This window comes from Oryctolagus cuniculus, chromosome 5, assembly GCF_964237555.1.
Source record: "Oryctolagus cuniculus chromosome 5, mOryCun1.1, whole genome shotgun sequence".
Lineage (NCBI taxonomy): Eukaryota > Metazoa > Chordata > Mammalia > Lagomorpha > Leporidae > Oryctolagus > Oryctolagus cuniculus.
Genome location: NC_091436.1, coordinates 45,828,756 through 45,844,546, shown reverse-complemented (window position 1 = coordinate 45,844,546; position 15,791 = coordinate 45,828,756). Strand labels below are relative to the sequence as shown.

At 36.3% G+C, this 15,791-nt stretch overlaps 1 protein-coding gene across 6 annotated transcripts in view; it reads left to right on the top strand.

The window, feature by feature from the left end:
* Nucleotides 1-15,791, top strand: part of NKAIN2 (sodium/potassium transporting ATPase interacting 2) — a 1,172,348-nt gene that overhangs the window by 376,558 nt on the left and 779,999 nt on the right. Inside the window, exon 2 of one of the 6 annotated variants that reach the window (XR_011388543.1) lies at nt 14,704-14,767. The exons of the other annotated variants lie outside the window; for them this stretch is intronic. The gene's annotated coding sequence lies outside the window, so the exon portion shown is untranslated. The remainder of the gene's footprint in view (nt 1-14,703; nt 14,768-15,791) is intronic. 6 annotated transcript variants of the gene reach the window in all.

Genomic DNA, 15,791 nt, shown 5'->3' with positions numbered 1-15,791 from the left:
TCTTCCACATCACATCGATTGCTTCCTTTAAAAAAAGAAATCTTGTAATGCAGCTGGAAAGTGTATTTGAGCATTTAAACAGTCCTTGCTTAATAGTTTCTAATTGGTTCAAATATGAACCTCTTATTTTTTTTTTCATATCAGTAAGGGATGGCTTTCCCACTCCACTTGTTTTCCTGATGTGAGATCTAACACAGTACTTGTCTAGACATGTGATCAGGCATCTTTGTTTTCTGATCAATCAATTATCTACACAAGTGTGAACTCTGTCATTGCCTAGAGACACTTATTATTTGTTTGACATTGTACTTGGAAAACGGTAGATTGGAAATCCATGTACTAAGAGTTCAGTAATAATTTTGCATGAAATTTTTGTGTGGCTTGAACAAATAATTATTAGGTTATTTACCCATAAAAAGCATTTCAAATAGTTTGTGGTAAAACTTATTCATACATGAAAGGAAACTTCTTCAGATTTCTAGATAGACTGAAATGAAAGGAAATCTGATCTTACTTCAAGTCCCATTTTGAGTAATGTAATCTAAACAGCAGTTTAATTACAAGAAAAATATATTATGAACCAAAAGGAAGAATTTTCATGAATATATATATATATATAGTATTTATTTTGAAGAGTTTATACATGTTCACATTCTTTTCTAGGAAACTAATGAAAAAGTGAATTATGTAGTAGTCTGTGAAGTTTGAAAAATTACATTGGTATCTTTTAGAATCTATTAATGGAATACTTTACAGCATTTTATTATCAGTATGAATGGTGGTATAAGCTAATTAGAACTCTCTGATATGAAGAATGCCTGACACTGTAATTCATGGAATTATTTTCTGAACAATGCCTTCAAATTTATTTGAAGCCAGTTAATAAGTGGTATAATGTTAGAATTATAAAACTTATTATATTACATTATTTTATTGCTCATCATTTTTAAAACAAGAAAAACATTCCTGGTCAGTGATGGATAATATGATAATCAAGAATGTAGTAGTAATCTAAGCCAATTTTCTCATTTTAGTCATGTTTTCTTAAAAATCTGAACTAACTTACTTGTCTACCCTTTGAATCTCCTCTTTGCAGCAACATAAAGCAGTTGTATTAAGGATGCTTCTCATCGTCATGTGTGTTTCTTTCCTCTTTCCTATGCTTTTGGTTCAGTGTCTTTTGGGAAAAAATTGAATTAAATTTGAACTCCAATATGAGCATTTCCTGTGGCTTGTGGTCTTTAGAGAAGATTTATTTTGTTGCTTCACTGAGGTTATTGATAATGATGATATTTTGGTACTCAAAAAGTTATAATTCTTATTTTTCCTTATTAAGAATGGAATGTTTTCATGCATTTCATATTTTATCTCATTTTAAAAATGAGATTTTCCCCCAGTGATTATATTTGGATTGGGTGATTATGAGTGTTTAATATTTTCATCTTTCATGTTTATGTTTATTTTCTCTAAATTTCTCCGATTCAGTATCTATTTATACACATAGATTGCATTAATATTAAGAGAAATACAATCTTGTTAGAATATTTAAAGCAAAACAAATGGTAAATAATATATTGGTGATTCATGATTAAATATGAGTTTTCAAAAAGTCCGAGGAAAGTGGAATTTAAAAATAAGTTTATTTTGCTACAAATGATCAAAATCCATGTATAGGTTTTTTATGGTACCCATTTCCCTTGATCAGCTTTAGAAGTTTATTTTGTGGCCGGCGCTGTGGCTAAATAGGCTAATCCTCCACCTGCAGTGCCGGCACACTGGGTTCTAGTCCTGGTCGGGGTGCCGGATTCTGTCCCTGTTGCTCCTCTTCCTGTCCAGCTCTCTGCTGTGCAGTGGAGGATGGCCCAGGAGTGCAGTGGAGGATGGCCCAAGTCCTTGGGCCCTGCACCTGCATGGGAGACCAGGAGAAGCACCTGGCTCCTGGCTTCAGATCAGCGCAGTGTGCCATCTGCAGAGCGCTGGCCGCAGCGGCCATTGGAGAGAGAACCAACGGTAAAGGAAGACCTTTCTCTCTGTCTCTCTCTCTCACTGTCCACCCTGCCTGTCAAAAAAAAAAAAGTAAGAAGAAGTTAATTTTGTTCTGAATGAGATCCTTTTTTGCAAGTCCTGAGGTTTGTTAATTATTGCATAGCACTGACTTAGAAGAGCCAGGGGAAGTAACATTTTTTCCCTGAGTAAACAGGATGTTTACTAGCTGTGAGCTGTGCCACATGCAGTTAGTGTCTAGGATCACAAACAGCAGTCCTTCTCAAAACCCTCTTGCTAGATAACTGAAAATGAATCATGATGAAGAATGGGATAGGGGAGGGAGTGGGAGATGGCATGGTTGCGGGGCGGAGGGAGGTTATGGTGTGCGAAACACTGCTATAATTCAAAAGTTGTACTTGTAAATAACAATTGAAAAGAAAAAAAAACATAAAAAAGAAACCCTTTTGCTACTCTAGTTTGTATGGAGGCTGAGCTATGTGTGGCAGTGGAGGAGGTCCTTCTGTTCACAGGTGAGGTTTAGATATGTGCACGCATATCTGGATGGATTGTGATTGTGAGGAACGCTATAAAAAGCTGGGATATTGACTGGGAAAAATTCCTCTTAAACAGTGAAGCCTAACTTTGCTGGATGGCGTAGCTGTGCATGGTAATAGGTACAGTGACTTAGATGTAAATGTTTACATAAGAAAAACATTTCTACACTTACTGTTGTGGGTCCAGGTATAAACCTGCTTAACCACAGCACCTTTCAGGGGAGGCCTTTTTGGCACACAGTGCATTAGTAGCAGTGTTGGCCTGATCTCTGCTTCCGTGGCTTATGGGCCTCAAATTAGGGTCCAGTGGGGAGTCCCAGTTTTAGAAGAGTCAGATAGTAGCACCAGCATTTTTGCATTAATGGTGATGGAAGCCCAGAGGGGAATAGGGCTTGTGCAATTGTGTTTCTCTGGCATTATGACTGGCAGAGAATGATCAATAAGAGTACAATCAAGATTACAGTTTGCTCATAGTAACAGGGTGGAGAGAGACACATGTAAGAACCCTGGATCTCTGATCTTTGTAGAGGTACACTTTTCTGTTTCCCAACATAAATTGAAGCTTTATGAAAAGGAGAATTTTGAGTGCTAACAATTGAGCTTCTCGAGTGTTGTAAATGGCAGGTCAACATTTAAGTGAAAATCCTATTGCATCAAGAGGTATTTTTCTTACACATACATAGTGTTTGTTGTTGTTTTATTATTTGAGGATTTATTAAAAGTCAAGTAATCAGATGGGAAGAGAATTTATAAGAACAGAAAATGGAATCATGCTTTCTTAACAGTGGAATATAAATAATAATTGCCAGCACTGACGATATACTTTACAATTCTTATGTCACTTGGTCTATTCTGCAACCTTAAGTGGAAGGTATTGTTTTAATCTGTATTTTACCAATGAGGGAATTAAGAAAGATATAAGCTGAATAACTTGCTCAATGTCGCAGTTAGTAAGTGGTTGAAAGGGGATTCATACTCAAGTAGCATGGACTTCACCACCGGAGTGTACCTACTTTTTGGAGAAATATATTCAACTAGAATACATTACATGATTACAAATGGAATATTCTTCTGGGTACTTCTTTCAGAAAAGTAGAATTGAAATATGAGTTTATTTTGAGCTGAAAAAGAAATTTGAAATCCATGCATAATTTTTCATAAAACATACTTTTGCAACTACTTTAAAAACCCTTATATACTATACTCCTTGACTGTGTTCATGTGACTTACTTAAAGTTCTATATGAATTTTCCTGCTATGTAATGATGTTGGAGAGTTACAGTGATACTAGTTAGCATGAATAATTAAATGGTGACTTATATTAGCTAACAGCTGATAGCAAAATAACCTGGAATGAGTGGAAGAGTTTAAACCCCTAAGAAAAATGTTGTTTGAAAATTTATGACTTTTCATTGTTGTTAGGGAAAACATTGTATTTATAATTGCAGTCTGTTTTAATTAAAGACTGAAGGAGACAGATCTGTATGTGTGTCATCTTTGAATAAGCTCACTTAATGGCATCAATACTGTAATTGATAAAAGCTTTGACTTTATGCTAAGGTGAAAGATCTATTAAAAACTTGTAGAGTGATTTTGGTATCCGAGGAAAGACAGAATGATTTCAGTGTGGCATATGCCTCTGAAAGCAAGGGTTGATTAATCCATCTATATAAAACTGGAGGAATTTCTCTGGTATTTTATGACTGTCCTTGGTTCTGTCCATTTGAATATTTTAATAACATAATTTTGAGCCTTGGTGGAACAGTTATCTTATTTATAGATCCCTTCATCCATTCATGCATGGATGCAGAAATTCATATTTACTGAGTGCCTCCTGCATGCCAAGCACTATTTTAGGCTAAGGAATGCAGTAGTGTACAAGGCACAAAACATTCATTATATGGGTTTTTTACATTACAATGTGGGATAGAGCCACTCACAGAAAATGCAAATAAATTATATACTATGTTGGTGATACATACTATGAAAAAAGCAAGGAAAGAAATGAAATTGAAAATGCCAAGGGGTTATAATTTTAAATATAGCCACCTGAGAATGCTTCCTGGAGTAGCTGGCATTTGACAAAGATTTCACAGTTGAGGAAGGATATCATTCAGATATAAGGGAAAAGCAGAGAGAACAGGTACAGAGGCCTAACACAAGAAATGTCAATTGTGGATAGAGCTAAGTAAAAGGGGAAACAGATGTGAAACCAGAGAGGTCCAGGGTGGAGCCGGATTTTGCAGAATCTTATCAATCATTATAAGATACTGGCTTTAATTCTCAGTGAGAGAGTCAGGTGTTGCATAATTTTGTAGTTTTTACAGGATATGATTCTTTTTGGTAGGCAGAAAATGTTGTGGGAAAAATATTTTATGGAAGCAGGGAGAGCTAATAGAGCAGTCAAGCAGTGATGGTAGTAGCAATTATCCTCAGTTTCTGGATATATCTTTACTGTTGAAGTAATATGTATACAGTGAAATGTTCGAATCTCTTTTTTCAGATTTGTTTTGTACTTATTTGAAAGGCAGCATTACAGAGAGAAGGAGAGATAGAGCTTTCCATCTGTTGGTTCACTCCCCATATGGCCCCAACGTCTGTGGTTGGGCTGGGCATAAAATAGGAGCCCCAGCTTCTTCTGGGCCAACCACATGGGTTCTAGGACCTATGCACTTGGGACATCATTCACTGCTTTCCCGGGCATGTTACCAGGGAGCAGGATGGGAAGTGAAGCGGCCAGGACTCAAACCAGTACCCATATGGAATGCTGGTGTTGCAGGTGAAGGCTTACCTGCTGTGCCACAATGGTGGCCCTGAAATGTTCAGATCTTAATTGTATTATATGGTGTATTAGGTACATACACTCATGAAAGACTGTCCAATCGAGTCACCCTTTGCCAGTCACCGTTGTGCCTGCAGAATGCAGCCATCCCTCTTTCCTGTCAACCAGTACACTGCTATTAGCAGCCATTGTCATGATTTCTGACCTCACAGATTAGTTTTGCCTGCTCATTTGCGTGTGCTTTGTGTGTGTGTGTGTGTGTGTGTGTGTGTGAGAGAGAGAGAGAGAGACAGAGACAGAGACAGAGACAGAGACAGAGAGAGACAGACACCATACTGCATCTGCCTTTTGTATCTGGCTTCTATCTCTTGGTATGATTCTTTTTTAAGAATTTTTTTAGTGATAAAAGCTGAAAAAATTCCATGTATTTCATATACACAAATTTAGGAGCACAGTGATATTTGCCACCCTACCCTACTGTCCATGTTCCTACCCTCTCTCAACCTTCCTTTATTATTCTTTCTTATAATTTTTACAATGACATACTTCAAATTGTTTTCTAATCATAGCTTAACCTTCCAGTAAGTAAAGAATTCAATAAGTAGTAAGAAGAAAGAAACACCATTTCACAACAGTAGAGACAAGGGCTATAAACAATAATCAAATCTTCAAATGTTAATTTCACTCCTATGCATTACATTTTTTGTATCCTATTACTTGCAACAGATCAGCGAAAACATACGATATTTGTCTGTTGGGGACTGGCTTTTTTTCTGTAAGTATAATGGTTTCTAGTTGCATTGATTTTGTTGCACAGAATAGGCATCATGTATTCCTGAGGTACCTTTGTATTGTTGTGGGAATCAAAAGTTCTTTTTATTTTAGAGTAGTATCATTTGCATAAATATACCAAAATTTTTTACCCATTCTCCTGTCTATGGACATTTGGGTTGTTTATTATATGTCTAATATATATACTATGAATAAAGCTGCTTGAGACATTCTTTTAATAAACATAAAGATTGATTTTAATATATGAGGGATCATATTTGCAGGTTTGGCTTAATCATTGTATACATATATTTTAGGGATGAGAAACTTATGAAGATACAGGACAATATATTTTATTTTACTTTACTTCATTAACTTTTGAACAAATTATATCTATGAAATGAAGAAGGCCAAATAACTTTAGATGTTCTTCAAACTCTCCCATCAAGAATAGGATTCATTATTGTAAGAAGGCAACATCAAAGCTACCCTTATATTATTTTCATAAACGTTCAAAATTGAGAACTAACATATGCACCAGGGAAATAATGGACATTATATATTTCATTGGATTGAGTTGACTTCAAACTTAGTAAAGGTTTTCCAATTAAATAATCAATAAAATTGTCAAAAAATTTTCAACAGGATTTACAAAAACAAAAGCTTTATCCACATCAAATGATTATAGCAGCCAAAATCAGGAAGACTGCCCTAGTTTCCTCGTTTCCTAGCATAGCAAAGCCACATCTTACATACTGTGTTCCTCTACACATTTTATATAGAGCACATCAAGGGAAGAGATGTAAGCATTGTGAGAGAAATCCAACCACATCGTGTGATCATACTGTTGCCAAAGAGTTGTGTTCATATAGGCAGAAAAAGATAGTAAGGAAAAATGAGTGAGTGGCATTTGTATTTCTCCTTGAACAACAGTGAAGACAATGTAGAGATGTTCCTTCCTGGGAACCGTAAGTGTTTTTACATATTATATGAATTATATGATTTATTTTATGTAGGAAGATATTGGGATTTTTAAAGATTTATTTATTTATTTGAAAGTTAGAGTTACATGCAGAGAGAAGGAGAGGCAGAGAGAGAGTTCTTCCATCCACTGGTTCACTCCCCAGTTGGCTGCAATAGCCGGAGCTGTGCCGATCTGAAGCCAGGAGCCAGGAACTTCTTCAGGGTCTTCCATGCTACTTCAGGGGCCCAAGGACTTGGGTCATCTTCTACTACTTTCCTAGGCCATAGCAGAGAGCTGGATCAGAAATGGAACAGCTGGGACACAAACCAGGACCCATATGGGATGCCAGCACTGCAGGCGGCTGCTTTACCCGCTAAGCCACAGCACCAACCCCGAAAGATACTGTTAAAACTATGACATGCCATCACTTTTAAGACCCACTCTAATTACAGAAATATTAAAATATGAAAAATGGATTATATTCAAATTATCCTTGGACAATAATTAAAAGCTGTAGCTCCTGAAGCTGGCTCCTGAAGTTGTAGAGTATCAGGTAAAGCGGCCACCTGCATGCCAGCATCCCATATGGGTACTGAATCATGTTTTGGCTGCTTCCTTTCTGATCCAGCTCCGTTTTAATGGCCTGGGAACAGCAGAAGAAGATAGCCCATGCTTGGAACCTTACACTCACATGGGAGACCAGGATGAAGCTCCTGGCTTCAGCCTGGCTTAACCCTAGCCATTGTGGCTACATGAGGGGCAAACAAGGGGATGCAAGATTGCTTTTTGTGTTGGTCTCTCCCTCTCTCTGTGTAATTCTGAATTTCAAATAAATCTATCAATTTATCCACCTCTAAAACATGTAGCTCCAAAGAGTCTTGGTTTTGATAATGTTGGTATTTGTGTGGGTTACCTGTCTTTCAAATATCCCAAATCTTCATAGAATATACTTTCAGAAACAGACTTTTTACTATCAAATTTTTTGAATTAATAGTGTACTATTGGGGTCGGCACTGTGGCGTAGCTGGTAAAGCCTCCACCTTCAGTGCTGGCATCTCATAAGGGTGCCAGTTGAGTCCTGGCTGCTCCACTTCTGATCCATCTCTCTGCTATGGCCAGGGAAAGCAATAGAAGATGGCCCAAATTCTTGGGCCCCTGCACACACATGGGAAGACCTAGAGGAAGCTCCTGGTTCCTGGCTTCAGATCAGCAAAACTCCAGCCATTGCAGCCAATTTGGGAGTGTACCAGTGGATGGAAGACCTATCCCTATCTCTCCTTCTCTCACTGACTTTCAAATAAATCTTAAAAAAAAAAAAAAAAAAAAGGCTTTATGGAGCTGGCACCCTGGCTCACTTGGTTAATCCTCCACCTGCGGCGCTGGCATCCCATATAGGCACCGGGTTCTAGTCCCGGTTGCTCCTCTTCCAGTGCAGTTCTCTGCTATGGCCCAGGAGGGCAGTGGAGGATGACCCAAGTGCTTGGGCCCCTGCAACCGCATGGGAGACAAGGAAGAAGCACCTGGCTCCCAGCTTCGGATCAGCGCAGCACCAGCCGTGGCAGCCATTTGGGGAGTGAACCAATGGAAGGAAGACCTTTCTCTCTGTCTCTCTCACTGTCTAAAACTCTACCTGTCAAATAAATAAAAAATAATAAAAAGGCTCTAAAAATAAGGTACTCTTGGGGGTGCAGGGAGAGATAGATTGGATAACAAGTATCGAAACACAGATGTAATAAGTTCTAGTGTTTCACAGCACAGTGCAATGATGAGATTCACAAAATTATGCAGTATGTGAAGAGAGGAACTTGTAGTTTCTAACCATTAAGGATATGAAATGTTAATTAATGTATTTGATCGGTTAATGGTGTATGTATGTGTTGAAATACTACATCGTATCCCATAAGATGGATAAGTATTAAATACTAATTGAAAATTAAAATAACTACATTGCAGCTTTGTTAGAAAGATAGTTATACATATTTCACTAAAATTTTTTGAACGTATTTCAGTATTTAAGATCAGTAACAAAATTCTGATTGTGCTGATATCAATTTTCTAGGAAAGTTGTTATCCCTCATTTGTTGAACTGATGCCAATTCTGACTGTTTGTAAAAACGTGAAGATTATGTTATAAATATCTAACAGATATCGTTTGGCCTTGTTATTCCATCTGGAATGCTTTTAGCAGTTTGCACGAAGACCCTCCAGCTGTGCTGTAAAACTAGTTCATAGCCTTCTTGTCCCTTCTGATTCATGGTTGATATTTGTCAGTGCATTCTCTTTTATTACTAAGAGATCCTCCTTGAGATCACATTGGACTGCCATGGGTACATGATGTTTGTGTAATATTGATTTATATGACCTTATTTTATAATTTATGTGGTATAAAACTATCATTAAAAAAAAAAAACTTGAATGCATGATGTTTTAACTTTAATGGGAGTTTTCACATGAAGGGCCTTAACAACTAGGTTGCAAAAGCACTGATGAAAGAACCTTGTGTCTGTGTGATTATCTGGTAAAAACCTGGCTATGATCCCTTACCAAACTCGGTGAAGAACAAGTATGCCAGGAAGCAACAGTGATGCACCTATTGCTAACCATCATAACGTGGTAACTTGCCATCCTGATAGTGTTCTAATTACTAAAGACCAGCTGCATCCAATCATAGCAGTTACATAATCATGTTTAAAGAGAAAGCTAAAGGGGAATAGGAAAGGTATTATTTTATCTTATTTAGTACTGTTTATGATAGAATGAGAAAAAAGGTGGAATTTAGATTTCTGTGATAATTATGAAAACATTTGAAAAGAACATGAGATCTACATGAATCTTGGCTTCTCAGTGGTTAGACATGCATTTTTTGTTTCATTTAAGCTATTTTCCTATGTAAAATTTGCCTTCCCACTATGACTTAAAAAGGGGGTGCCAGGTGGGAGTAGGAAGAATCTTTTTTTTTTATTCAATACTGAATTGGAAAGAAATTCAATTTTCATTAAGATAGACATTTATGAATCAGCCCTTAAGGCATGCAGATCCAGCTGAAAAGCCCATGAGATTATTTCAGGCATGGAAAGCCAAGACACTCTGGGGAAAAAAAAAACCTAAATGAAAGATCTCCGCGAGTGAGATCCCAGTGGAAAGAACAGGGCCATCAAAGAAGGAGGTACCTTTCTCTGAAGGGAGGAAAGAACTTCCACTTTGACCATGGCCTTGTCTAAAAATTATCAGAGTCAGTGAACTCAGGGGGCTTCCATAGCCTTGGCAGCTCATGACAAGAGCCTAGGTTGATAACTGATGCCATAAAGAAGAGTGTCAATTTGTTAAGTCAACAACAGGAGTCACTGTGCACTTACTCCTCATGTAGGATCTTTGTCCTTAGTGTGCTGTACATTGAGATTTAATGCTATAACTAGTACTCAAACAGTATTTTTCACTTTATGTTTCTGTGTGGGAGCAAACTGTTGAAAGCTTTACTTAATGTATGCTAAACTGATCTTCTGTATATAAAGAGAATCGAAAATGAATCTTGATGTGAATGGAAGGGGAGAGGGAGTGGGAAAGGGGAGGGTTGTGGGTGGGAGGGACATTATGGGGAGGGAAGCCACTGTAATCCATAAGCTGTGCTTTGGAAATTTATATTCATTAAATAAAAGTTTAAAAAAAGATAGACATTTATTTTGCAGAAAAATTCACTAGTTAAATAATGAAAAAATTAATATTGTATTTGCATCCCATAATTAGGATCCTGATATGAAGCCCAGAAATATCAGTTTACGTACATCTAAGCAAGCATCAAAGCCACTCCTTTAAAATATTTGATTACATCTTTTCCATGCACATCTGTGTTGTTTGACAGTAAGACAACTAGCCTCAACATCTGCCCACGTCCTTCCATATTGATTCTAGAGGCATCCATATGATTCCATATTGAGATAATTCTCCATTCCACTTCAGGTTGTGTTCCCGTATCAGGTTGCATTATGGCATATATCTTGGTTCTGAATTTCAGTGTGCGTTCTTAAAACTGTCAAGGTGGGGCATCCACACTAGTGTTACAACTGAACTAAGGGAATGTCACTCCCTTTCCCCTGAAGATACAGTCCTGTGGATAGCAGCAGATTTCAGTGCCCTCCCCCCAGGTCATTGTGGGGTCAGAGTATTTTCTTTCATTCTTGTTTTCTAGAGGTTTAAACTGAACCCTGGGGATAGGGCGTATTGCAGTCATAGGAATAGATTCCTGTGACAGGGCAAAAGTTTCAAGCGTCTTTTCTTTCAGGTCTATTCTATTAAACTGATACTGTCATTTATATCCAATTGTGATTAAAAATAGATGAAGTATGACAGTAAAAAATGCACACATTGCAGTAACATAAATTGAATAAAAAATTGGAAAAATGTATCAAGGCTATGAAACTAAAGCAAAACGAAAGGTAAATATAGAACATAGAAAGGTGTGCTCAGTAATGTAGTAAGATAATCCTCAGTATTATTGTGAAGGTTTTTAGCTTCTAAAGGAAAGAGAAAACAAATTATTACAAGATTTGAAGTGGTCACGCTATTAATGCTTAACTAATTCCTCAGGAGGCCAAAAATAATTTGTTTATACTCCAAGTCTAGATGATGATAACAATATCCTCAACAATACGTCTGTAGAGAATACAATAAAAATCATTGCAGGCATTTTTCTTACTCTCTCCATTTCATGTGAGACTGCGAATTACAACAACATGGAACTCATTAGAAAGCATTGAAGGCAATGGTCTCTAAGGACATAGGTTCATGATAATTTGATTTTATTCTTGGAGTAAAAATTATATCTAGAGTGCAAATCAGCAATTTTATCCTATACAGAGCAAACATTTTTGGGTTTGTGTGTTGTATAATGCCTATCACAACCACTTACCCACCTTTGTACCATGCATGCAGCCATAGATAGTGTTTAAAACACTGGGTGTAGCTGGAATAATTGTCTTAAAAATCAGGTGAAGAGACAGGTTCTGATTCATGGGCCATAGTTTGCGAATTACTGATCTAGAGAAAATAGGACTTAATTCACTTCAGAGATTCCTCTGTACCTGTGACTCCTCACAATTCCAGTTTTCATAAACATTAGGAGGCAAACATTACAAACTCAATGATATCTTTCAAGTTGAGGAACTGAGAGGAAAAGTGATATTGTTTTTTAAGAGGTATATTTGATATAGTCCTCCAGCCAGAAGGTAGTATACGTCTTCACTTACAAAGAAAAGAATTTAACAAGGCCTACCTCATAATTGAGTCACTACAGCCAATGAGGGCCAAAAATATTACCCCCCAATTTTACATCACAGAACAAATGTGCATGAGGGTATTATGAGGATAATAGAGTATACTAATAAGACATATGCCTGGGTGTGATTTGCCACCTGCTAAGGTGGGTAAATAATTCCTTCTGTGCAGAATTGCTGTGAGGCAAATGACTTAGTCAGTACCTGAATCATATACATTAGTAAATGGTAGAGTGGACCCTGAGAAATAAGCCCAGGTGACAGTACCCAAGCTGTGCAAGTGTTTGTGGTGTATGTCTTGCAGGCCAAAATATAGGCATCTGGGATACAAATATGAAAACAATGGAGATTTTCCATTAGGAAATGGATTTAAAGTATAAGAAAAAGATCTAGCTGCCTTAGGCTTGCAGTGTTGAATGGAAACAATCAGCTGATTTTGGATTGTATGGGCTGACATGTGGCTGTATGTTGCTTAGCCTCCTCCAGCAAACACAAGCACCTTGGAGCTCAGGCTGGGATTTGCTGCCATTCATAACCAACTTGTTCTGAAGATTGCTCTTTGCAGAGTCCAGAAGAAATGGAAATCCATGGTGGATCCCATAATTGTATCTTTACATTTTCATTTCTTTTCCTGGTTCACCTCATCTTATATTTCACCTGCATTGTTCTTTTTAGGATCTATTCTTGTTAGGATCTAATGTATTAGAGAACATAGAAGTCAAGGACTTAATCCAAGTTCTATTATAATAGAATTGTATAGTTAAGTAAGCTTGGGGGTATAAAAAGTCACAAAGAAACAAGGTGTCTTCTCTGTTGGCCAGTCATTATCTTGTAATGTATTACAAGATACAACTGCAGTTTCAGTCTCTAGGGTAGTATTATACTATACAGCATTCTCAAATTTATTCTGACAATCTATCTCTTGGTTTTAGTGTCCCATGAAATCATGACCTCTAAGCTATTGACTTCAATCTTCCCTTAGACCATGCTTTGGAGAACACTGCTACTCCTTTCTAATCTCCATAGATAGTGTAAATTTAAGAAAAATATTCTAGATGTATTCGTTGCATATGATATCCACCAATTAACCTGATGCTTGAACCTACTGTATAGAATTACTGGATAATAATATCATATGAAGCAAAACTAAGATGTATTGAATACTTACAGGCAATAGATGAACACTTTGTTACATTATTTCATTTAATCCTCACAAAAATCCTGTGAAATGGACTGTCATCCCAATTCTACAAGAGATGAAAATTAGGTTAAAAACTTGCTGAGGGTCACACAGCTACCAAGTAAGACAAATGAGATTCTTAGCCTTTATTCTTAGCCATTAGACCCACTCTATTGATTTAATGTCTCCAAATAATATCTAAATTAGTTTGATCTTAGTGTTTCCTTGACTCAGTAATTATGTATAATCATTGATTGCCTATTGAAAATCAATCTAGCTTTTAGGAATAAAACCTTAATAAAAATAGAAATGCATATGCTACTTTTTCATTTCCAATTTGTCAAGACACTTTTTGCTAATTCAATATATTCAGAGAATTTTACATTTTAAAAGAACAGGTTATGAAGAAAACTGTTATTTACAATTTTAAATAATATATTATTTGGTGAGGATATTTCTAAAGACACTAATACCCATGAACTTCTAAGGCATAAATTTCTTATCTAAGTCCCTGAAGGAACTATTTAGCTCTCAAACATTCCCTATTTGAATTAACTGAAGGCCAGCAGTGGTGGACCCAAAAACACCTGGAATCTTCTCTGCAAGGAGATAGAAGTTTGACAGTGCCCAGTGGAGAAATTGGTATTCTTACATCTTTTTTTGTAGCATGTCATCACTCCTTTTCCTGTCCTGGTGTCAAAGTTCAAAATATATATATGCTGTATTTCATTGACACCAAGATGCTATTAATTATTATATACACCACTGGTAGAGTAAAAGATTTTCAGAATATAAATATATATTTATATTTATATTTATATTTATATATATAAATATTATATAATATTATATATATTATATATAAACATGCCAGTTTTAATAAGATATATTCAGATTTCCGTAACTTTGTGATTTTAAGTGTATCTTGTGATTGAATCAGACTGAGGTAGAATTAACAAATCAAAGTGGCAGTTTGAGAGGAAAAGAGAAGTTAAGGTTGATTTTAGGTTGGCTGAGTGAAGTACAAGGTTTGTTGGACCTGGGAAGCAAATTAAGATTATACCATGCTGTGAAGTTTGTTTAAGATGCTCTCAATTATGTGGGTCAAGTTCAAAACCTTGTTGAATTAGTTGGGGTTGCCTTTAAATGGGTCAACCTCTAATCATGCCTTATTTGTCCCTCTGGTGTATTTACAGGTACTGAAGATGGATGGGCATCATTAGGTATCTCTTATTATATTGTCCCACAAATATCTTAACCGTGAGTTTTTCACAGTAATATTTTTCCATTCTTGTCTCAGGGTGGTATCTATTTAAAGACTTCATGACCTTGTCTAAATGTTCATATTTTACTTAAATTATTCTAAGTTGTTCCAGAAAAAATAAGATTTCCCCTTTGACATTTTTCTGGTTATGAAAATTATACATGTTAATTAAAGGCAACTTGGAAAATGTTGGCATAAAAGAGGTGACTTAAAGTCATCCAGAATTGCACATCTACATATAGCTGCTTAGTTTGAAAATGTGTCAAACCTTTACTTCATACATTTTTTCATATAAAACTTAATCATATAGTATCTATAGGTTGAATTCTTCCTCATTCAAATTGACATTGTGAATATAGTATGATTAAACAAGTAGTCTGGACAGATAAATACACACATATTCAGTAGTTGGATTCAATGAAAGAAGTGCTTATTTCTTATAACTTAAAATCACATTCATGCATGTTATTAACAGCATAGAGAACAGTTTTATAGTCTGTTGTATTAAGGAAATGTATTACTATATAGAACACACAAGGGATTTACAGGCCTAATTCTTACATATCAGTATTTTTGCGTAGTTATAATACTGTATGATCAAGTGATTACAGATGTTTGCAAGTTTGTAAAAGGAAATTATACAAATTGCAATGGAAAATAACAACCTCCAAATCATAGCAGTTCTCATATATCAGGTACCGTATTTCAACATTAGTTTTCTTTTATGGGCATCATCATTTATAATCTTATCTAGTATATATGAAAGCTGTTTCCTCGTGGTATTCCAGGCAGCCTGGAATTCTATTGCCTTAAACCACAGGATTAATATGTTAAAGGTCATCTTAAAAATACATGGTGCAAGACAAATAACACATGCTTGGTGAATGCCTGACTGACCACTGTCTGGATAGCTGTTCTTACGTTTCTCAAAAATCAGGTAGAAATGTAGAACACAAGATGGTAGGAACCAGTAGGTACTTATGGCAATGTGATTATGTTGATGAGAAGCAAAGCAAAAAA